Genomic DNA, 23,012 nt, shown 5'->3' on the forward strand with positions numbered 1-23,012 from the left:
GGGCATTTGAGGGGGGTTCCCTCATTCCAAAGTCAGCACCAGGAGGAAACTCCCACCCAGACGGTAAGTGAAAAAAGGAGGGGGGAAAAAAGCAAAAGATGTCCAGAAAAAAAAAGAGCTGCTGCTGCTGATGGGTATCATATGTTGGATGTTAAGGTTTGAGAAACGGTTCCCAGACCCTTCATAGGCTGAGAGAAAGAGCAGGAGGCTGTGGCGGACAGTGCTGGGTGAAGTAGAGGAAATGCCTGAATGAGCTTTTGAATTGTGTGTGACCAGTTTTCGTTTTTTAAAACGCCTGTGTGTGTGAGATCAGTTCGAGCTTGGTCCTGAAGTCCAAACCGGTCATTTGGGCCACATTGCGATCGCATTAGGGAAGCGTGAATCATAGCTACATGGTTCATTCTTCTGCCTCTTCCTCGGAGTCCGAAGGAAGCGGCGTTTGGTATGCAGTAGTCTCATTTATCAGTGCCTGATGCTAAGTGATTAGCTGTTAATAAGTTATTTTCTTCATGCTGAGGCTCTACTTCCTCTGACTGCCTTTCGGTTCTCCCCCACCCCCCTTTTCCTTTGACACAGATAGCACTGTCCAGTCCGTCTGCTCAGCAGCAGCAGACAGCATGAATGAACTGAGCACGCAGGTGGGTGGGGATACTATGTCACAGTGTGGACGCTGCTGTTTAACTTCTTTATGAATGGACACTGCGGGCGGCTGATGTGATTGGTTGAGCCTGACGTTACAACCGGTGAGCCAGGATTCAGGGTTTAGACGAGTCTCCGCTGTCTCTCTGACTCTAAAAAACCCCTCTGTCTTTGGGTAGTAGTGTGGGAATGTGTCTTTAAGGAGTTGTGTGAATCAGAGCCAGTGGTTCCGAATGACATGTTTTCCTGAGATGGGCTGAGTCACAAGTCGAGCAGTGGTTCTTGTGTGTTGGTCTCTCATGCGTCTTCCCAGCTGTTGTCCTTCAGATTATCTCCCACTCTTTCTGACTAAGACTTTTGATGTATCAGTGTGTGTTTTTTCATGTGTGTGTGTGTGTGTGTGTGTGCGTGTCTGTGGTCATAAATCAACCAGGCCCTCCAAAAACCACGTGAGCCGCTGCCAACAGCCCAGCCTACGGCCACACATGCATGCACACCCTGCGCCTTTTTCACTGCAGTTCAATGTGACAGCCCCTCCTCGTGCTCCGACAAGACATGTCCGCAGTCTTGTTTTGCCCCTAATCTCCCCAGGGTCACCGGAGGGGGGTGGGGGGGGGCAGTCCTCCAGAACACACAACTCTGTAGTTTATTGTTCCGAGAGGTGCGGTAGAGGGAAAGAGGCGGAGAAAGAGTGTGGGGAGTGGTGATAAGGAATTGTCACGTCCGAGTGCAAGGATCCACGAGAGCTTATCTGGGAAAGGTTCCGGTGCGATTGTCATTGGGGGCAGATTGGCGGCGAGATGCATCACTGGTATCTTGATGGAGGAGATTACATTCCTCTGAAGATTAGCGTGGAATCTGCCCCTTTGTCTTGTCAAACTGCCTACACAGTGAACCCTGACCTGGTTTTCTTGGCAGGAAGTAATTTAGGTAAACTTTGCTTCTGTTACACACCAGGTAAAGTTGCTCTGCACTCTGAAACAATGCATGGGTGTTTCTGTGACAATTGTTCATTGTTCTTATTTGAAAATGTGCAGACAACAATTTAAAAGTTGGACATCTACTGTACATGGTGTGTGACATGGTTGACCTGTCATAGGTGAAGTCATTACTGTATGTGAGAGCAGATGGATGTGTGTCTTTTGTCTTCTTGAGCAGGTTCCATGTCATAGTTATCACCTACCCATGTCAGTAATATTTATTTTCCCAACAACTGAAGACACAGCGAGATACTGCCATGATCCAACATTAAGCAAAAGAGACCTTCTAAAAGTAAATAAGACTTTAGAAGTTTAGTATTTTCTAAACTTGATTGTCACAAGTTAGGGTTTCTATTTCTAGCAAATTAGCAAAACAATGAATATTGCTATTCTGTACTGACTTTGTAGCCAGTTTCTGCTCAGACTGTCAACTGTGAAAAAAGCTAGCTCCAGCTAGCTATTTAGAAGTGACCTTCTAAGTTAAAGATCTTTTTGAAAATAAAATTTAAGAAACACAATTTGTACCAAATAAGTAAAATGGTAAGTGATAAATTAATTGACTTTTAACCCGTTTTTTGCTCAGACTTTCAATAAACGAATGAAGCTAGTCTTAGCTAGCCATAGCTTGCTACTCACAAGGTGGCCTTTTAAAGGTAATAAGACTGCTTTGACAATCAAACCTAGGAAATAAAATGTATTCTAAATAAGCAAAACTATAAACATTGCCACTCTGTATTGACTTTATAACCAGTTCTTGGCTCAGACTGTCGATAGTTGAACAAAGCTAGCCCTTGGTAGCTACTCCGAAGCTGAAGGGTTTATGTAATCTTATGTGAACTAAAGTCAGTAAAACTATGTGTAACTGCAATACCATGCAAGTAAGTTCTTAGTTCATCTTGTGAAAAGGCTTCAGTGGACTTTAATCATGATCTTGCATAGTTCAAAATGGCGGTCTATGAAGAATGATGAGACTCCCTCGAACACATGGCATTGTTATATTATCATTAAGTATTGTAATAATTAGGCAATCCACATTTTTCTCATTACTTTCACATCCTGGTGACTAAAATCAGTCAAAACGGATTGGGAAAGGCCATCCAAGTGGTCAAGCATTCTGTTAGCATGCAGAATGCTTGCTAACAGAGATGGGTCTATTGAAGTAGCCGTGTTTAGCCTTGCATAGCAGCTTTTTGTGTTTGCACTTTGGGACACTTCTTATATGAGGTCAGTTAATGGTCAGTTAATGACCTCTTGTCTATTTAAGACTAGACAAGAGCAACAACCAGCTTAACCCTGGAGTGTTTTTAATTTGCCATTACAGATTGGAAATTATTTTAGATAATCTGCTAGCATGTTTAAATTATCCATGAGCATCTAGCAGATTATCATAGGAACGCAACCTTGAGTAAAAAACTACCAGTTTTCAAGGTGTTGCAGAAAAAATTAAAACAAAAATGAATATGACACCTGAGTACATCATAATATTAATAATATGATCTTATTCACTGCCATACACTGCAAAACCAAAATGGCATGTTGCTAAAGCTCAGTCTGTTCATTTTAGGCGATTATTGCATCATTGTACCTTTTCGGCGTTCTTAACTTTAAGTGGAATCAGTAGGACAGGGTCGTGTAGTTTATTGGTGCCAAACAGACATGCTGGTCAGAGCTTCCCAACTGTAGTTTTAAAACTACAGCTTTTATTTTGTAAGAATGTTGGATAGCAGTGTCTTAATTTCGGCTCCAGGAGTCGGTGTCCGCACGATCGAAAAGTTCCCCAAACCGATAAATTTGTCTCTCTTGTAAATGGCAGATTTCTGATGCAACCTACTTTCAGCAACAAGTGGGGGAAGGTTTCTGCTGCATTACTCTGTGTTTCAAAAAGCAAAAGTACGATGGGAAATGCTTGCCATCTTTGAGATGGGTCTGTTGAAGTAGCCATGTTTATGTATGCAGACACTGCAACACTAATGTTGTTCAGTCAAAAGCAGAAGCTTTAGCTGCTACCCAAATATATAAAGGTTATTCCAGGCATGGCACCAACATGTAGAGCTCCAACCAGATTAATGCCAAACAGTGTGAGGGGTTTAAGTTTAACTGATGAGTATTGAATACAGTAAGATGATGCTGTAAGACCATAGTTGGTTAGTCTAACTATAGCCATCTACTTGCCTCTGAAATAGATAAGCGGTGTGCTGGTTGACCTATTCAGAAAGAAATTAACGTGTTCTGGATGTGAACCTAAACCTGACTCACCTGAATAAAGTAATTAGGTAGTGGAAAACAAATAAAACGCCAGCAATTAGCCTTGGTTTTTAGCAGGCGGCAGTAAAAATCAGGTTGGACTGAAAGGAAGGATCATAAGGTTTATCACACGGGAAGTTAATTATTGTCAAATATTTACATATATTAAAATGTATCAGCTGTACGTTAGAGGATTTTACTTTGTCTTGATATAAGTAGTGATATTGGTTTCATGGACAGCGTTTGCTCTGACAAACCAAAGTTGAGCAGTTGTACCTCTGTGATCTTGGGTTGGGGTACTTTTTTATTTTTAGAAAAGTAACATTACGTTTCTGAGGTGCAGAAAAGTGCTGTGGGTGAAGGGGAGCAGACGTTGAGTGTTCGTGGTCAGACTGGCAGAATAGGACTTTGCTTCAGGGCTTCCCGTCATGACCGGCCGTCTTACTCCACAGCGGAGGGTGGCAGACGCACACGTTTCCTGAAGGTGGGAAAGGCTGAGGGAAGTTAGACCGCAAGTCACCCCTATCCAGCCTAAACCTCCGGCTGGTGTCTATGGCAGTGAGACATTGCGACATAGCATAGTTCCTCCAATGCTGGTGGAGTTATGTAACAAAAACTAGGTTAAGAAGTCTTCACTATGACTTGACTCATTCCCTCTTTCCCCACTTTCCTTTTCACATGACTCTCTTTGTTTATATAGCAACAAGTCTGTCATTCTGCGCTAGATCGTAGAGTTAAGGCTTAGTGGCATGACTTTCACGTCACAGGACTGAATGCTGAACGTGCACAACAGGAGGAGCTGGCTCCAGCCTCGGTATGCATGTGTCTTCTCTGTACTTTCTGTGAATGGGCTTTTTCCTGTGTGTGTGCGCGTGTGCGCCCGGGTGTGTGTGTTCTCTAGAACAGTCGTTCCAACGGTGTTCAAACCACACACACCTGGCCTTCTTCCTCCTTTGCTCATATATGGGCAGAGCTTCCCCTACCTGGGCCCCACACTGAATTCCAATAAGTGGCAGTCTTTTTTCTGCGTGTGTGTGCGTGTGTGTATAAACCAACACGAATGCGCGTAGTTGTGTGTGTGTGTGTGAGAGGAAAAGGTAGTGGAGACGGATGCACGTCATGGAAAACCAGGATCAATGGGCAAGGCCTGCAGAGCTGCGTTTTTAAGGTGTTCCTTTTGTTTTCCGAAGGTAATCAGTTCACACAATGACTCAGCTTGGCTGATTATTCAAAGTGGCTGGTGTAGGAAGACGTCAGAAAGGAATTGGGACTATTGCACAAGATCAGTCTGATGCTGAAGCAGATTAGCAGGTTCATTCAATCAAGTGTCTAACTCTTGGGAAGTTACCTAAGAAACTCTCCCTGCTGCCATTGTCCCGTTTCTTGACTGTTGGCGTTAAGATCTGAGATATTAGCGGTCAGGTTGTTGCTCTCAAAGCCAGAGCTCACATTATAAAACTCTAGACTCCACATTGCTGCTTGTTGGGACTAATGAAGCAGATTTATAGCCACGTGTGCCAGGGTGCAGTCCTAGTTCTCCGTAAACCCTGTGACCCAACAGAGGCAAAGTGCCTCTTTTCCCCCAACGTTGGACAAAAGGACACTTTTCATCTCTCTATCCCTTCTCAAACTGACACCCCTCCGTCCTCTTGCTGCACCTCTTTTCTTTCCTCAGCACTTCTGCCAGGCCCTCGTAAAGCAGCTCGAGGAGGGAGTTCGCTTTCCTCGCTCTTTTCGCCAGCTCTTTCCCATCAGTCCAGCCTCCTGGAAGAGCCCGCAGACATCGCTCTCCTCCTCTGGAGCTGGAGCTCTCTCTGGAGAAGGCCTTTCGCTCGCTACGCTTTAACCCTGAAGTCAGTATGATAATTGAGTGAAAGCCATCAAGCAGCAACCCAGGGGAGCCATTTAAAAGCGCCTGACATGTAAAGCCTGATGGGGCGATAAGGGACTTCCACCGGCCTTTCTGGCGGAAACGGATCAGCATTGATAAAAAGCTGTTGGTTTTCTCTCTCCGTTTGGGTTGAGAGTTTTTACTCACAATCACGTCCAACTGAGACTCTCAGTCTGGGGTCTGCTGGGGTCTGTGCACCCGATTGACTGGTTACTGCTTTATTGGCAGGAAGCACCTGGGGCTCACTGCATCTTATCACCTAGAAGAAGCATCTCTGTGGAAAAAAAAACCAGCAAAACATTTTGGTCTAGGACAATTTTGATTATTCACTTTAATACCAGTTCTGCTTCAAAAAGTGGACACACTTTGGTCTTAAAGTTGTCTCTCTTTTTTTTTTTTAAAGAAAATTGCAAGAAGACGCTAACCGCTGCCGCTGAAAGTAACAAAGTTGTCTTTCAGTGAGTGCAGAAAGGAAAGAGGAAGAGGAAGAACTCCAGTCATCCTCCAGACCTATTTTTGGATCCTTTTTCTTTATTCACAAACGTGCTCCGGCACTGTAGGTTTTTGATAGATAACGAGCGCCGAGCTGCAGCCGAAGGAAACCTTAAAGATGGAGCGCGGAGCAGGCTGAGCGCGCTCAGGACGTGGAGAGACAGGGAATGCATCCACACCCAGCTCACACACACACACACACACACACACACACACACACACACACTTGAGCAACAAACAGCACATGTACACAAACGGTTTGCAGCAGAAGTGAACTTACAGTGCACATACACACACAGACACAAACTTTTAAGAATGGTCACCTCGCTTCCCCCCGTCCCTTACATTCATGCTAAAGCATGGCAATGATTCAGTTCCTCTTTGTCCTCTCCTTGAAAGTTTGTGTGGTGTGTGTGTGCTGCATGTGCGCACACAGTTGTCACTTTGTGAATGTGTTGCTGGTGTGTGTGTGTCAATGTGGATGTGGTCAGGCCCAGTCATCTTCGAGGCAACTAAGAGGAAACCCACATCAACTGCCATGTAACCACACTCTAGGAATAGCAGTGCCCAGCTCAAGTAGGAATGGAATGACACGCCTGGCCTCGCCCCTCCTCACCCACGCTAGCAACCCCCGTAACCCCCACCACCCTTCCCACCCACACACACACCCTTCCTCAACCGGTGCAACTTTGTTTTTTTCTGAAGTTCGAGCTGCTTGACTGTTGCTGGTATCCTGAGGGGGGGGTTGGGGCGTGGGAGGCTGGGGGTTGCAGTTTCCCTTTGCGGTGTCGATGACCAGCGCGGTCGTGTTGCAACGCTGCGGTCCGGATCCTCGTCTGATTGGTCTTTGGTTGCTGCAGTTGGAAACCCTGGTTACTTTGTGCTTCCAGTTTTCCTGTTATGTCTCCAGCTCAAGCTTTGTCCTGCAAATAAAATGCTTCAGTAGAGGGTAAAAAAAAAAAAAATAAAAAATCTGATTGGCGTACGCTAGAGATAGAACTTAGGATTTTAGACGATACAAGACGATAAGGCAATATGTTTGCAATATTTTTGAGGAAAGTAAAAATAAAAGGGCACAAATTGCAAACCTTTGAAGGAATCTTGTGACCGTCCTCATCTCAGTCACACCAGTCCTTCTATTGCTGGTTTCATGCATGGCTAACAGCAACGGCTTCATATCAGGAGCTTTAGCAGCTAACAGCTAAGACGAACTGCGTTCATTTCAAAATGCTTACAAAGTATTTGGGTGAAGTCGATTTCTTTTTTTCATAAGTACCAGACATGCTGCCTGAAGTTGGATTTAAAAGCAGTGAATGCCTCTCAATCGGATTCAAAAATACGCATTTCCTTCAAAGCGTTGTCAGAGAAGTTGATGCCAGTGGGCAGGCCGGACTTCCTGTAGTTGTTCTGGAAATGCTCCTGTTGTACAGCAGTCTGATGAAGAAGACGCTGCTGACGCCGGTTTTCTGTAATTTTTTAGTTTTATGAAGAATCTCCTTCAGTGCTTTAGTAATAGTCTTGTCAGCAAGTGTGATAAAAACATTTCATCAGTCATGTACAGCAGGGTTAACCCAGGAGCTACTTCCGTTTTGGCTTCAAAATAAGAGTCTCAAACATTGACACAACAGCGCCTAGAACTTGTACCATTCACACTGGACAACATTTAAATATGCCAACTTCAAAATATAGAATATCACAATATGTAAAACCTGCATAAACGCCTTTTGAGATGTATAATGTTACATATTTTGACTGGTCTGTTCTAAACTGATCTATTAAACACTTTATGATTTGTAAAAGCTTTACAATAAAAAACAAAGACAATTAGTTTAGCCCGGAATACTGCTAAATTTCTGTGGAGTGTTGATGGCCTCAGCATTGAGGACCGTTTTGCCTCCTGGATGTTCTGGTGGTCCACCTCTGGTTTGCACTGTGGACCTCTCTGCTTTGTGGCGGCTGCAGCATCACCAAAGAGTGGAAAAAAGACGTAGATAAGACTATATGACCTTATCTGCAGTCCTGGGAACTTACACATGCTCACTGGTTTGGAGCTGCTACTTCAAACCTGAATGCAGCTGTCTTTATGGGTTTGTTCTTTTACAGTGTATGTACTGTAACCTCATGTCTGAGTGGAGTCTAAAGTCTTTCTTTTCTGTTTTACAGGGAGGCCACTTCTGCAACGACTTTTCCGAAAATATAACCGAACATCCATGTGACCCACAGCAGTTTCCAAAAAAGGTACCTTTTTTTTTTTTTTTTTTTTTTTTTACTTCACCACTTTCTTCCCCCACACTTCCCTTCCCACCATCTTTTTTTTTTTCTAAAGAAAAACTGCGTTCCCTCCAGCAAAGAACAGAGCCCCAGGCCACATCCTTTTACACCTCTTCAAATCCCTCGGTACAAAGCCTCAGTGGGTGAACTCGCATTTTATCACAGATATGTCAATTGCTGGGGAAAGACAAATGATGCAACCTCAAACCTGAGCGTGAGACATCTCTGCTGCCGGCGTAGAAACGTGGAGAGACGCGGCGTGAATGGTGACGGGAGAGGCTGGAATGTGGGCCGTGGGGGAAAGGCGAAGGGAAGGCAGCACAGTTCTGTTAATTAAAAGAAATTGGAGTCAAGTGACCATCAGCTGGTGGAGGATTGTTTGATTGGTGGGGTCATGGGGCTTCAGGTATGCAGAGAGGCTGAGACGGCCAGGATGCCTCCTCAGTCTCCGCTCCCTTTGCGACACCGATTGACTCTTTGCAGCAACGTCACTTAAACACGTTGAGGCGCCATGACGGACGCCGTCTACCCAAGTGGTTTCTGCCAGTATAGCCATGGCTTGTACTTGTTTAGCTAATCTTTTGTGGAAGTGGCTCACAACAGTTGGAAATAGCTGGCTTAGAAACTGACCCATATCACTATGTCATAAACTGCGTTTCCTTTTACACCAGAACATGCTAGGCTGCATAATGCTGGGACATTTTCTATGTGATTACTAATGATTCGACTCCTACATTCTCCATAGTGCAATATTTGATTGTATCTTGCTAGTCTTACTTATGAAGTACATGAACGTTAATCTTCTTACCTGGTATAAAGCGTCGACTGCAAGTCCACAAATATGCCATGGGCTGCTAGTCCATTGGATTGACAGCAGCTGCCCGTCCATCATGACTTCTTTCCTCATTAAAAGTTATGCAACAAAATGACAAGTTTGGTTTGCATCATTATCTGTTTGCAGCAGACCACATAGCATCCTAGCCGGCGAAGTTCTGAAGAGTGGGTTTATCGTATCGTTTATCGTTTATCGGGATAAATTTCATGTCTTGATAAGATTTTGATTTGTCGTTGTCACAATAAATTACGATTAATGATGTTTGAAAACCCCTTTGTTATTATAACCAGTACATTTTCTACATACATGACTGGTGTCCTTCAGAAGCGTTTTACAAATAGGTATGTTTTTCAAGAGCAGCTATACGGTTCTTACGGTCACTTTTATTGTTAACACAATTTTACCACAAAGCGTCATGATAAAGCTTTAAGTCCATATGAGCAAGCCGTGGCGTGACGTCGTGTGCAGAGGGTCAGTGTTATAGGGACGGAGTTGGTGTTCCCGTTACGTGTCAGGGCCGGGGCTGGAGCCGACACGGTGCGGCCTCCGCCTGCCGTGCCTCAGGGCTAATGGGAAAGAATGACAGGAATCTGCCACTGATAATGCCAAGCTTGGAGATGTTCGTCAGCAGATAATCTCCCATATCCTTCCCCTCCCTCAGGCTGCTCTTCTTCTTTCTGCTTGATCTGCTTGTCCCCTTCTCCCACCCTGCAACCCCCGCCTCTTCATCAATGACTCTCATCTTTGTTGCCCAGAATATTTTGATAGTTTTTCTTTTTTGTTTTTTTTGTTTTTTTGGGTGGGAGTTAATAACGGAAGTGTTCGCTCTGTCCTCAGATGGCGTCCGCAGAAGTGTGCCGACTCCCGTCTGCTGCTTCTCGGCTCTCTGGTGACTGTCAGCTGCTCAGTAGGCAGTGTAGATCCTGTGTAGCAATCAGCAGCTACATCTGGCTACTGGGTCTCTGACGGCTCCGCCCACTTCCCGGTCCAAAGTTCTTCCTCTGTCGGCCCGTGGCGCGTTCCCACTCCACCACCGGCTGTGATTTTGGGGGGCCCGTTCAGTGACGGGATGCTGTCGGTGTCACAACTCCACCAGGGCCCATCATCACATTTGTTCTTCTTCCTGTTTTGTCAATGTCATTTGGCATCTCTGAGTTTCTGACTTCTGATTGAATTCCGTCTACTTTGATTAAGCTACAAATGGGCACATTTCATAAAAATGGTGTTGGCGGATGCCCAAGAAGCCACACTAGGGAGATATTTGCTTTGTCCTGAACCTGGCATACAATGTAGATTCCTGTGTGGTTCAATTCTACAGCTACATTGTCTGCTGGGTTTCTGGCTAGCAATATAAGCTTCTGTGACATGAAGGTCACCTTTGCTCCATAAGGTAAGAATCTATCTTCTGTGCTGCCAAAAAGTATTTGGCCCTGTTAAGATTTATTCTGCTTTTGTTGTTTTGTGACATTTAAGTGTTTCAGATTGTCCAACAAATGTTAAAGTGGCAGTGTTATGCGTTTTCCAGGCATATAATGGCAAAGCAACTATGTTACCTTTAGTTGTTATAAAAATGCTGCATATATCAAATATGACTTAAAAGAAATTTGACTTCGCAGTTGAACACTTTAAAATTGGGCCTGTGTCTCTTTAAGAAGCCCCTACTCGTTCTGATCCTCCACCTTCAGGAAGTCATCACAACATGGCTCCTATATTAACCCTTTAACAACATTTTTAAAAGTGTTGCACTGAGAAGTAACTTGTAATAAGCTTAGTAGATGTGCAGCTCCACCAGGTGTTTGCTAACTGCTGCTGCTGCTAGTCTGAAGGAGCCGTCGAAGGCGGCAGTTCCACAAACCCGGAAAGAAAAATCTGTCTAGACCTCGACAAACTGAGCTGAGTGGTTAAGGGTTCCAGCAACAACAAACTTTGACTAACTGGAAGACAAATGCTTCTCAAATATTCTGTGGCCTGATGAGACAAGAGTCACATCTTTTTCAATGCGTGTCCTTCGCCTAGCTTACAGCGATCTATCATGGCATTTCAGAAAAACCACACAATGCCTGCAGTCAGACATGTGATGGTCACAGGAAGCCCATCAGGACGTCCAGCCGTAAATGGCTAAAAAATAAAACCAGAGAAAACGAAGGGTTTGGATTGGACTAGTCAAAGTCTCATGCTGTTTGTTCTTTAACCCAACACCTCAATTTAAAATACTGATTGCCAGTTATGATAAGTATTATGGGGTAATTATTTTCCATAACCGTTTTCCCTTAACAGACGAAATCATCATCTGAAAACTGCACTTTGTTTTTACTCGGGTTGTTTTGGTCTGATAATCAAATCTGTTTTTCTTACCTGAAACATTTAAGTGCATTAAAAAAAAAGCAGCATAAACAGAAGATGTTTTCATTGCACTGCATCCTATCACTGAAATATGTCTGACCCTGACGATTCCAATAAAGAGAAAATATTTCAAATTAAACTCGCAGAATGACTCGTGGTGTTCTTTGTGCGACTATTCATTTGAGGAGCAGGAGAGAAATCTCCGAATGTGCAGAATCTAAACGGATTCACCGTTGCCTCTGTGTGTCCCTGGAGTTGGCCCTGAGCAAGAGAAGCCAGAAATATTCCAGTAAGTCAGCACAAAGCTGGCTTGTTGTCTGTCAGAGTGTCATCAAGACTGCTGTCAGACTGGCTCCTTATTAGCGGGACAGCACTGTCTTCTCCACAGCCAACACACACACACGCACACACACACACCTGGAGAGCAAAGCTTCACATAATGCCTCCAGAAGACACTCTGCATCCCTACCTGCATTTACAGCTCTGAAGGTCACACACTAACAAATCATATACAGCACAAAACCTCCCTCCACATCCACTGGTTTGCAATGACATGGTGTGTGTTTGAGTCTGATGTGTGTGTTCTTACCCACACGAAGAACACTGAAGCTGAGGAGCACAAGACATGGGAGGAGATGCAGGATTGTCCTCTGTGTGCCGGCGACCTGGGAATGAGGAAGCATATAAAAGCCATTCATCAGATTTAACATCCAACCAATCAGATGCACGATTGACTCTGGGGTTTTTAATGGAAGTAGCAACGATGGTGTAATTAGAAAACTCTCCTGGTTTGTTCAAAACAATCGGATGTTGTGGATTTTATTATTTTTTTTCACACAAGTTTGAAAAAGTGTTTCAAATGAAAAATGATCTCATTGCATATTAAACCTAAATATAAACAGATAAAAAATCATTTTATCTGAGCCTCTGGACTGAAGCGTGTCCAAAATTAAACCATAAAATTAATGAAAGTAAAAAGGCAAATAGTTATAGTTTTACCTGCTCGACAATAAACCATTTCATGATATTAAATTTGTTTATTGTGAAAGATCCAAAAAAATAAAAATAGGCTTCAGACTGTTGCTATTAAAAGAAAAGCAATTTCCACAGTTTTGGGGAGTCATGGATTGTTTTCTGGATTTTTTTTGTTGTTTTTAACCATTCTTGATTTGTTGTCTGGGGCCAAACAAAATCCTTTCAAGGGCCACAAATGGCTCCCAGACCACACTTTGGACAATCCTGTTCTAGAAGGCCACATAAATAAAACCTCCACAAGGTCCAAGCTGTGTGCATAAATATTTTATCAATCAAATGGAAAAAGATTTTATCTGCATACTGAGAAATTCCATTAACGACAAAAGATCTTCAATATCATTTAACTTGAAGAAGTATTCGTCAAACCCGGAGATTCGTTTCTATTCTAAGTTCATTAATAAGAAGTTTTATCAACACATTCTGCCACAGTCTGACCTTTGATTTATGATCTTGATGTGATCCGCTCCTGGTCACGAGTGTAACTTAACTTAAAAACACCAACATCGTCAGCTACTCACAAGTGATCCATTTCCAATGCAGCTTGTAATTTTGTCTTTGCCACCATAAAAATTTCTGTTGACATGGCTCACCGGATCGGCCAACAGTCGGAACAACAAGGAAGTTTTTGAAGACCTCAGAAGAACAGATAAATCCTTTGGAAACGTTTTTAAACACCTTCAAAATCATCAGTTCAAACAATTGTACATGAGGTCAAAGTGTCAATGAGTCACCAGCACCCCATAATTCAAATTTAAGTTATGAAAGATGAAAATTACATTTATTAAGATGTTCAGGGACCAACAAGGTTAGACTTACCATGAATTGGTTTATAGTTTTGTATTGGTGTAACATCTAGAGTACCAAGAGAAAACCCTCCCAAAAGCAGCACTCGACTCAGAGTTTCAGCTGCCCACATCGATAAGCTAAATCTATAGTGGAGAAAAGGTTGAGTTGGCCTATTTTGCTGTTTCACCACTACTGGAAGTGCTTTGGATTTAGCCTTCCAAAAACCTAAACCAGGGCAGGAAGACAATCAGTTTCAATGTTAATATTGAGATTAAGGAGTGGTCAGATATTCGCCCCAAATTATGCCAACAGTGTAGAAGTGTGCGATCAAGGTGCCTCCTTGCTCAAAGTCTGTAAGGATAATAAATAATGGCCAATAATGGCTGATGTTCCATCAGGACATAGATTTATACCAAGTGGTTCCAATGAGCAGCACCACCAATAGGCAATGAAGCCAACACAGCTGTGGGAGATGTGTTGGTTGCCATAGACGACCCTCCACTGTGGCTTTAAGTAACTTTGGCCAAAAACATTAAAAATTGAGAAATGCTTTAAAATTTAACTGTAAATTGAAAATGCTAGCATTAGGCATTTTCATGCGATGTATGTTTAGGGAACATATATAAACACCTGCTGCACATCTGGGCTGTGCCATCAAAGTTTGACTGCCCCCTACAGGCCTGACATGTGCACCACATTGTTTCCAATTCGATTTCCATTTTAAACTACATGGGGAGTGTTTCTATTGCTCTGTTGAATAAATGCATTTTGTTCCCCAGTCATGCAACAGACAACATTTTGTAAGGAATTGTTGTTTTTATGTATGGAAGCTGAGAGCGGACATTTTATGCACACCGTTGGAGTTCTTGAGATGATGAGATCCTTTCCCAATAGTTTTCGCAAGAGTTAATGCACCATTTTTTTTTTCTCGAGATAAGTTAATGTCACGATTGTTTTCTTGAGGTTAGTTAATTTTCTGTTTTCCGCATATACATTTTTCTGTTTTTTTTCTCAAGATAACGAGTTAATGTCCTGATTGTTTCATTGATTTGAGTTTCTCTCTTGATTTTTTTTCTTGAGGTAACAAGTTAATTTTACGATTTTTTTTTCTCTGTCAAGATATCCATGTAATTTCGTGGGTATTTTTGCATATTCTTTTTCCCAAAAGTTTTCTCGAGATAAATTAATCTTGAGGAAAAACTGCATGCAAGATTAACTTATCTTGAGAAAACCATCAGGGGAAAAAGTATATGAAGGAAACGTCCACTATTGGCTTCAGTGTCTATGTTGTATTTTTTTTGTCACTGAATAAATATACAATTAAAAGTGGATCTTTCAAAGATCTTAACTTTGAGACTATGTCACTGCAATATCAGCTGCTTATATTTTAAGTGATTTTAAACATCTTCGCCAGTAGAACAGCGTATCTTTATGGCTACAGGACGGATTCCTGTAACCATGATGTTACATCGTTACATTACTATTAACTACATTTATTATGTACTATAACTGTATATTTACTTGATCATTTCTGAGCTCAAATGTGAGAATAAAACACATAGAGCTCTGAAAAGTCGATCATTCTGAAAGCGCAATAGTTGATGTGAATAAACAGCGTGTAAACAGGAACCCTTCAGTCTGACGGTGTGCACACAGATTTGCGTGTATTGAATCAAGATGGAAAAGGTGAAGCAATCCTTCATGTCTGAGGCTTTGAATGGCAATGCTTGGTTAAAAAACAAAACACCCTGAACAAATGACACATGACGTGAGCGGTGCTGCTTTCATGTGTTTACTCGTGTGTAAAAAGGCTTGCATGAAAAGCTTTCTGAGTAAGCAAAGGACTTGGCGTAGTTTCAATGGCGTATTGAAAGCACCCTGCCTATTATAAAGTAAAAAAAGCACAAGTGAATCCTTTCTATCTGCTGCAGCTTGATGAAACAAACGCACGGGTTGCTGCAGATGGCCTCATAAATACGGCTTTACAGGAACAAGAATCGGTGGAATTATAATGGATGTGCATTTATCGAGGCTCGTTTTGATCGCAAATTCAGGTCCTGTCCGCGTCCCCGGTACGCGAGCCCCTCGGGTTCATCTTCGCCGACCGTGTTTTTGCGACAATAGCGCACGCCGATCCATCGCTCGGCGAGAATCCCAACAATGCAAATGGCTGCTAATGGGCTGTAATGGGAGGGCCTGCGTGGGCGGTTTATTGTTGCTTTGATAAGCCGTTTATGACGTGCGTGCACAGTCAGAACGCAAAAAAAAAAAAAACAGCACAGCGCTCGGAGAAAGAGTGATGGTGGCAGGAAACGGTGAAAAACGGCCAAATGAAAGGCAGATGGGGCCCATCTGTCTTCCTCTAATCGCACACGAAAACACTCCCAAGGAGGGCAGGGCACGAGGTGAAGGTGCAGTCATTTGAAGGTGGCATCAGTGATGTCATCTCCGTTGCCTCACCCATGAGTGAAAAACACAAAACACACACACACACACGCAGTCCCTGTCTTGTTTGCGTCACGGCTGTAATAACTCATTGGAGTGTCACATAATGACCTCTACAAGTAGGACTTTCCCCATCAGGCAAGCCTTCACTAGCAGAGGGAAAGAAAAAAAAAAGCGCGGCCTGGTGGGATTTATATGGTGTCATTCACTCAGGTCACAGGGGTTGAACATACACACAGTGTCAGTTTCTGCTTTCATGAGATAAAACTGAAATGTCCCATCAGCACCCGGCGTTTCAGACGCTCCAACAATAGTTTGTCGGGGGGTTTTTTTGGTTTTTTTTTCAGAGTTCCAATTTTATCTCCACCAATAAACAGAACCAACCGTCTGTGGACCTAAACGGGCTTCTTAAGGTCCGATAACAAATGGCGGATCGCCGTTAAATATCTCAGATTATCAGAAGTAAAGAACACTAAAGATGTAAACTGTGTGGCTTTAGTACGGTTTGTTCAAACAACTATATGGAAAATACGGCGGAGTGTCAGGGTCACGCTAAGAAAATAAAGAATAAAATTACGAGAGGAATAATAATAGGTCATAATGTTACGACTTTATTCTGGTAATATTACTTTATTCTCATATCATTTAAACTTTGTTCTAGTATTTCAACTTTATTCTCATCTGACTTTGTTCTCGTGAAACTACGACTTCATTCCTGTACTTTTATTACTGTATTCTCCTCATTTTATAACTTTTTTCTTTCATATGGGCCTCATACGCCATCATATGAAAAGCCATTAAACATAAAGATAATTTCTATTGTTTGTTCATTCGCTCCATTCTTCCTCAATATTTCACCCAACTTTTATCTTTTTACAGGATTATACCATTTTATTATCATCACTAACTAGCTTATTCTCCTTAAAAGCTAAATATGTTTGATAAATTAGGAGAAATGTTTGCAGATCTTTACACTGAACCTTAATCTCTACGTTGTCTTTGTCCCTTATGTGGGCCAGTCGACTCACATACAGCAGACTGTCAGTGAAATCTAGAGAAATGTTTCATGTAAATGGGAAGAGGTGCATTTCCTTTACAGAAACTGTGTGAAAATTACAAAGAAAACAGCAAAATAGCAAAATTTACCCCTAATTTCAATCAAAAAAGTTGAGAGTTTCTGCATAGCGAACATCTGGGAAAATGACAGATCAACTGCAACCCATCAGTGTGGGAGGAGCGGCTGAAACAAGCGATGACAAGCATTACAATAGTCTGCCGAACTTCACTGGTCCATATTCACGCCTGGTGTTTCTTTCTTATAATTGATTTTAAATGTGTTCACCGCTCATAAAGGCAACAATTTCTTGCTATTGTCTTAAAAATGTGACATACCTGACAGCACTCAAACCCTTCTTATAATTGCTGAGCAGCTTTTTGAACGTTTTACAATTTATTGCAGCTTTTATTTATTTATTTTATGCTGCTTATTATTTTAACATTTTATCTTTGGTGCTCAGAGCCCTTACAGGTAGAAGACCTCCCTACCATCACTGTAATCTTTAACTGGGTTTATATGAATTGTAAAAAATCCTTGATAAATCAAATGAATCTCAGTTATTAGATAACGGTTTGTATTTCTGTAATATTTCTACTTCTGAGATCCCACCAGCTGGCTTCTGAGGACAAACTGCTTTTTTCCAGCGCTGCTGTTCGTATCTGGAGATTTGCTCTCAAAGCTGGAACCACAGGAAACAGACCGTTACCTTGGCAACACATTATAAACATTGAAAAGGGTTTAAGCTGCTTTCACCTTTTAAAAGCGTCTTAAGGTTCTTTAAAAAAAAAAAAAAAAAAAAGTTCCCTTTGGCCGTTTCAAGACTTTTCAGTCGTATAAAGGAGCTTTAGCTTTTATCATTCATAAATTACACAGATACTAAAAATTGTCTTTGGTTCCTACTGAGTTCCTAGTGTGTGTAGGGGGAAGGATATCATTTGTATATTATTGTAGAGCCCTAAGTTAACATTAAATAAACTAAAGTGTAATTATTCCATGATGGAGCTGGAAAAGTCAAGGGCTACCATGGACGTAAACGTGGCCGTCCACATCTGCGTCTAAATAAATAAACGCCGTCCGCACACACAGTGGAGCGCTGCTGCGCTGAGCGTCAACGCCTTTGATCCTTCGTGACACACGCTGAATCATGAGAGGAGAAAAAAAAAAGCTGTCAGAACCGATGACTAAAAGATCACCTGTAACACAATACCACGATTAAAACCAGAGGGAGAGGTAATTACTGGAGTGCAATGTTGGCCTCAGATACTCTGCCAGTGCTCACGTTTGTTGGACCGCCAGAAATTCAAAGTAGTGGTGAGTCAAGCAAATAGCAGCATGCTCACTGCTTCATTATCACATACCAGACCCGGTGACTCAGGCACAGGAAGGACTGTGTGCGAGACCCATCTGCTGTCCGACCCGAGCCGGATTACTGTGGACACGTCCACTCACCAGACGCATCATACAGCTCACTAGTGCCAGGTTAGGCCCCCGCTCTACCTTCATGGAGTGCTTTCAGTTTTCATGGCAGATGTCAGACAAGATGTTGGTCCCTGTTGATGTAAGAGGACCACACAGTTCCTCATTCAGAACCTCCGGTTCCACCACATCCCAAAGGAGATCTACTGGACCGGGATCTGGTGACGTTACTCTCTGTCCACAGGAGAGGAGATCAGTGTGCAAAACGATGGACTTACTCCTGTGAGACACAGCACTCAGGACATTTTTATCATGATCTACACCTGTTTGTGTTCTTGTTGACTGTTTTCAGTTTGTCCCTCTGGTATTTAACTTTGTGTTTGATTGTTGTCTAGCTGTCAGTTTGTCCTGGTTGCTGTGTTCCCTTAGCCTGGCCGTTGCCTTCCTGCGCTAGTCCACTCGATTCAAATACTTGGATTCCTCCTGTTGAATTTCTTCAGTAAATCAGTGAACAGAAGAAGTTATGAACAAGAACAGTAGCCTAGCTTGCTAGCTAGTTTTAGCGATGGCAGTGGAGGAAGTGAACGAAGCCGTAGGTCCAGTCCATGTCGGCCACGTTTCCAAATATTGAATTAACATTAACAGTCACCTTGTTTGGTTTGGCACTAATGTCTTTGAGAAGCACAGTAAGCTTTTCCAGTAAGCGTCATAGCATCAAATTGGGACATTACACATGTCAAGGTCAAGTTAGCAATTGGGTAAAATTTTAAATTTCAACATCCATGCTTCTAGGAGCAATTATTTCTCAATAGCTGAAAGTCCAGACCCTCTGTACAAAGCGGAGAATTTTTGATCGTCTGGTTTTGATCGTCTTCCCTCGGAGATGACTATTAAGATTTTAGTTTATTAAAATATGAACTCTTCTCAAATGCGTCCTGTTACCACTTTAGCCCTTCGCCACCACAAAACATGACGATCCATTTTTCTGTTGGAGTTATCGCTGAAATTTCTACCTTCAACCATTTTCTCTACCCACGTAGCAATGTTTAGGTTGGCAAGAAAATGGTAACGAATGACCAACTGCACAATTTCACATTTCGAAAATAAATTTGCTTAATGGAAGCGTGCCAATTTTGGGGGAAAAACAAAAACTCAATGGAAGTAGTTTTTTCACAGCACACAAAAAAGTGGCAACTTCCATCAACAACTGAATGTTGCCACTGGCGCAAACCACGGAGACAATGACAGGAAGTGACAGGAAGTGGTAGGAGGGTCATGGTGCTGCATGTTTTTTTTTAGTGACTTATCACATGAACAAACTTATTCATGTGAGATTTTAATTGTGTTTCGTATTTAATAGAAACACAGCCATTACAAATCGTGTTTTTACGACATTAGCAGGATATTAATATACAAAGTTCTGTACACATTTGTAATGGAAACGCGGCTTTTGCATGCTCCACATCAGCCTTTCTTCAGGTGATCACCACACGTCTAAGTGGAATGAGGTTTACTGGAGTTGGATATAAACATGTGGATGTGCTGATTTCAGACTAATTAAGCAGCTGTCCCTTAGTCGTTTTCACGAACTCTATTTCAACCCCAAATCATCCGCACCTGCTAAGAGGTGGCACATTGAAGTCCAACGTGGCGGAACGAGAAGGCTCTGCTATAATTATCATTGTGTAACAGGAGTTTACTCTACAAGCACTGCAACTTTAACCGGAATGGAAGAAATCAGTCATGAGTGTTGATGGCTGCGGCAGCCTTGGTCCGCTGATACCAGCCTAAAAATAGGGCTTCTTTTTTTCCGACTTCCACCCTGCAGGTGACACACGGGCAGACACAGAGCCACAGCAGGTGACCCCTAGGTAGGAGTCACCTGCTGATGTAAAAAGCCTTTTACCGGCTTTTTACATCAACCCCGAACTTTAGGATATAGTATTTCAAATTCTCCAATGAAGGATTCTTCTTCCATATGATGTCAGGCAGACGGATGACCTCAGGCCAGGGCAGGTGCAGGGAAACACACTGTGGGGCGTTGAGTTAAGGCACTGTGACAGTTCCACACTTAGACAAAGAGACATGCAGCGGCAGAAGAGACGGCCTGATGGGGAAGAAAAGCACATGACATGACAGGAGGTTGAAAGTGTCTCTCAGCTCTGCTCGTGCTGAGCGAATGTGGAAGCATGACTGATGAAGAATGACGAGGCATTTATTTACCCCGGTCATGGCTCTGTAAGCACCTAACACTGGGAGAATTACTGTCTGATGGAGGAGGGTCACCAGGGTTTATTCTGAAGAACGATTATCAATTACTTTTTATTTAGTTAACATGTTCATTTTTTTCAGGTGCAGTGTGCTTATTGGAAGCACTAGGAGAGTTTCCAGCATCCCACTCTGATTATTGGTCGTCTTACTCCTGGACGTTCTTGACATTTGTTTCCATTACAAATGTGCGCAAAACTTTGCCGATATTCCTTTAATGTTGACAAAACTAAAGTTCACAATTGCGGTGTTTCCTCTAAATCATTCTTCTGCTCGATATTTGGAAGAGTTGCCTCGTTCACTTCCTCAGCCTCCATTACCTAAAACAGAGCAGAAATCATTCACAACTTTGTTCTGTTCGCCAGTCGGCCAGAATAAACTCAACCAACTTCAAATTCAACCGGCGAAATCGAGTTCAATGGGAGAAATCCCTGATGGAGAACTGATGGGAGATGAGAATCGAACGGAAGTGCAAAGGAAGGCAACAGAAACGGCTGTGAGGAGCAGCACCAAAGACCTCTTTTGTTTTTTTTTCTTTTCTCTTCTTTCAGTACTTTGATGCTGCGTCTGAGTACACTCAGCCCCTCTGCTGCTTCTTCAGACTCAGAGCGGACGTCGGCACAGGAGACCGATGAAGCTGTGGACTTGTTCCTGCTGAGAGTGAAAGGTTTTGTGCGTGGGAGAGCTCCTCTCCCTGCTCTCTGTGAGCCCCCTTTCCCTTCACCCCGTCCCTCTGCTCCCCTCTGCTTCGCTCTCTTTTCTCCGCCGACACGCCGGCTTGGAAATGAGGAGCAAGTCCCTCTGTTTCAAGAGGTTTGGAATTTGTCTCCTAGCAACAACCCTCACAATACAACACGGTTTTGTGTAAGACGGGGCAGACACAGTGTGAGAATGATGTGTGTGTGTGTGTGTGTGTGTGTTCTCAGGAGGAGTGTGAGGGAGACCGGGGAACAAGTTGATCTTGTGTGTTGCACTAATCAGCTGAGAACACTTTTTCCACTCCTATATGTTTGGTGAGGTCAAAGTCACGCAAAAACTCATTCCACTCGTGTCGTCACACTTTTTTCCCTCATGTCTTCGGGCTCAAACGCCGATGCATTCCTCGTCCAAAAAGTGTGTAGCGCCTCTTTCCCGGGTCGATGTTACATAAGCTGGAAGAGGCTGAATGGAAAGTGGGTGATAAGCCGGCGTTTTTTTATCACGAGGACAGAGCCGGTGACCGTGGAAGTCTGGGCTGGGACGGACCGTCCACGGATGGACAGACCTGGGAGGGGGTGAGGGGTGAGTGGGGGGGACATCGACCATGATGTCACCAGGTCTGGATCTGACATGTACGGCACTGGATAAAAAAAGTACAAAAAGCATTTTCTCCATTACAGCAACAAATGTTTCAGATCATACAAATTTATCTCAGAAGCAATCAGATCAGATAAAGAAGGAGTTTTTTTTGTTTGTTTGTTCTGATGTCAGTATTTTAAACCTCTCCATGTATGAATGGACAAACGTAATCATTCAGAGTTTAACTTGTTCAGATGCAAAACACAGGTGATTTTTATTTTTTTGCCTTTGTGTTTTCATCTTTTTCCCAGGCTCTATCCTCTTGTTGAACTGTGACCTCTGGCCTGAGCTTCTCTGACCTCCTGCATGAGAACGGTTTTCACTGTTCTGTGTTTTCTAACTGTGGTTTTGATAGAAGTAGCCCAGCCGTCGCCTTCCTACACATTTCCACTTGATTCTCATCTCCGTCTGGGATTTCTTCCATTGAAGTGGATTCTCTCCGGTAGAATTTCAACCGGGCCAATCAGTGAACCGAAGGCTTGAACGATGATGATGATTTCTTTTGTGCTGTTCCATAATTGTAGTCTACCTGTAGTTTTAGTAAGGCAGCAGACGAAGTGAACCAAGCCGTTCAGTCCGTAGCTGTTATATTCATAAAACATAACATTGGGCAAATTAAAATTATGAAAATAAACTTGCTTAAGGGAAACACGGCAATAAAAAAAAAACTCATGCTTTTTGACAAAAGGTTTGGGATAATTTATTGTTGCAATAAGCAGACATTCTACAATACTATAATACTTTTATCCTAACGTTCTTTGCTGCTTTTTTTTTTTTTTTTTTTGAAGATTTTTCTTGGCACTATTGGCCTTCATTGGACAGAAATCTAACAGGAAGGAGGCAAAGAGACATGCGCCAGAGAAACTGAGGACAGGATTCAAACTCATGACGGCTGCATTGAGATCTTGAACCCGCTCTAACCACTGTGTTTTTAAAGCAAAGTTTTATTTTTCCTCTAAACATAGCAGTCTG

At 42.8% G+C, this 23,012-nt stretch overlaps 2 long non-coding RNA genes across 3 annotated transcripts in view; one reads left to right on the forward strand and one right to left on the reverse strand.

The window, feature by feature from the left end:
- LOC106950334 (uncharacterized) lies at positions 1 to 11,840 on the forward strand. Its single transcript, XR_001425594.1, has 2 exons — positions 1 to 63; positions 8,410 to 11,840. It is a non-coding gene; the product is annotated as an uncharacterized LOC106950334 (long non-coding RNA).
- The window catches only part of LOC106950332 (uncharacterized), a 24,831-nt gene continuing 5,968 nt past the window's right edge, over positions 4,150 to 23,012 (reverse strand). Inside the window, exons 3-6 of one of the 2 annotated variants that reach the window (XR_001425593.1) lie at positions 12,285 to 12,360; positions 9,326 to 9,414; positions 8,726 to 8,843; positions 4,150 to 7,169 (exon numbers count right to left, since the gene is read on the reverse strand). This is a non-coding gene — a long non-coding RNA (uncharacterized LOC106950332). Of the gene's footprint in view, positions 8,844 to 9,325; positions 9,415 to 12,284; positions 12,361 to 23,012 lie in introns of both variants that reach the window. The other variant, XR_001425592.1, reaches the window with a different exon arrangement.

Source organism: Poecilia latipinna, unplaced genomic scaffold, assembly GCF_001443285.1.
Source record: "Poecilia latipinna isolate Pla-1442-1.1 unplaced genomic scaffold, P_latipinna-1.0 Scaffold393, whole genome shotgun sequence".
In the NCBI taxonomy this organism is placed as follows: Eukaryota; Metazoa; Chordata; class Actinopteri; order Cyprinodontiformes; family Poeciliidae; genus Poecilia; species Poecilia latipinna.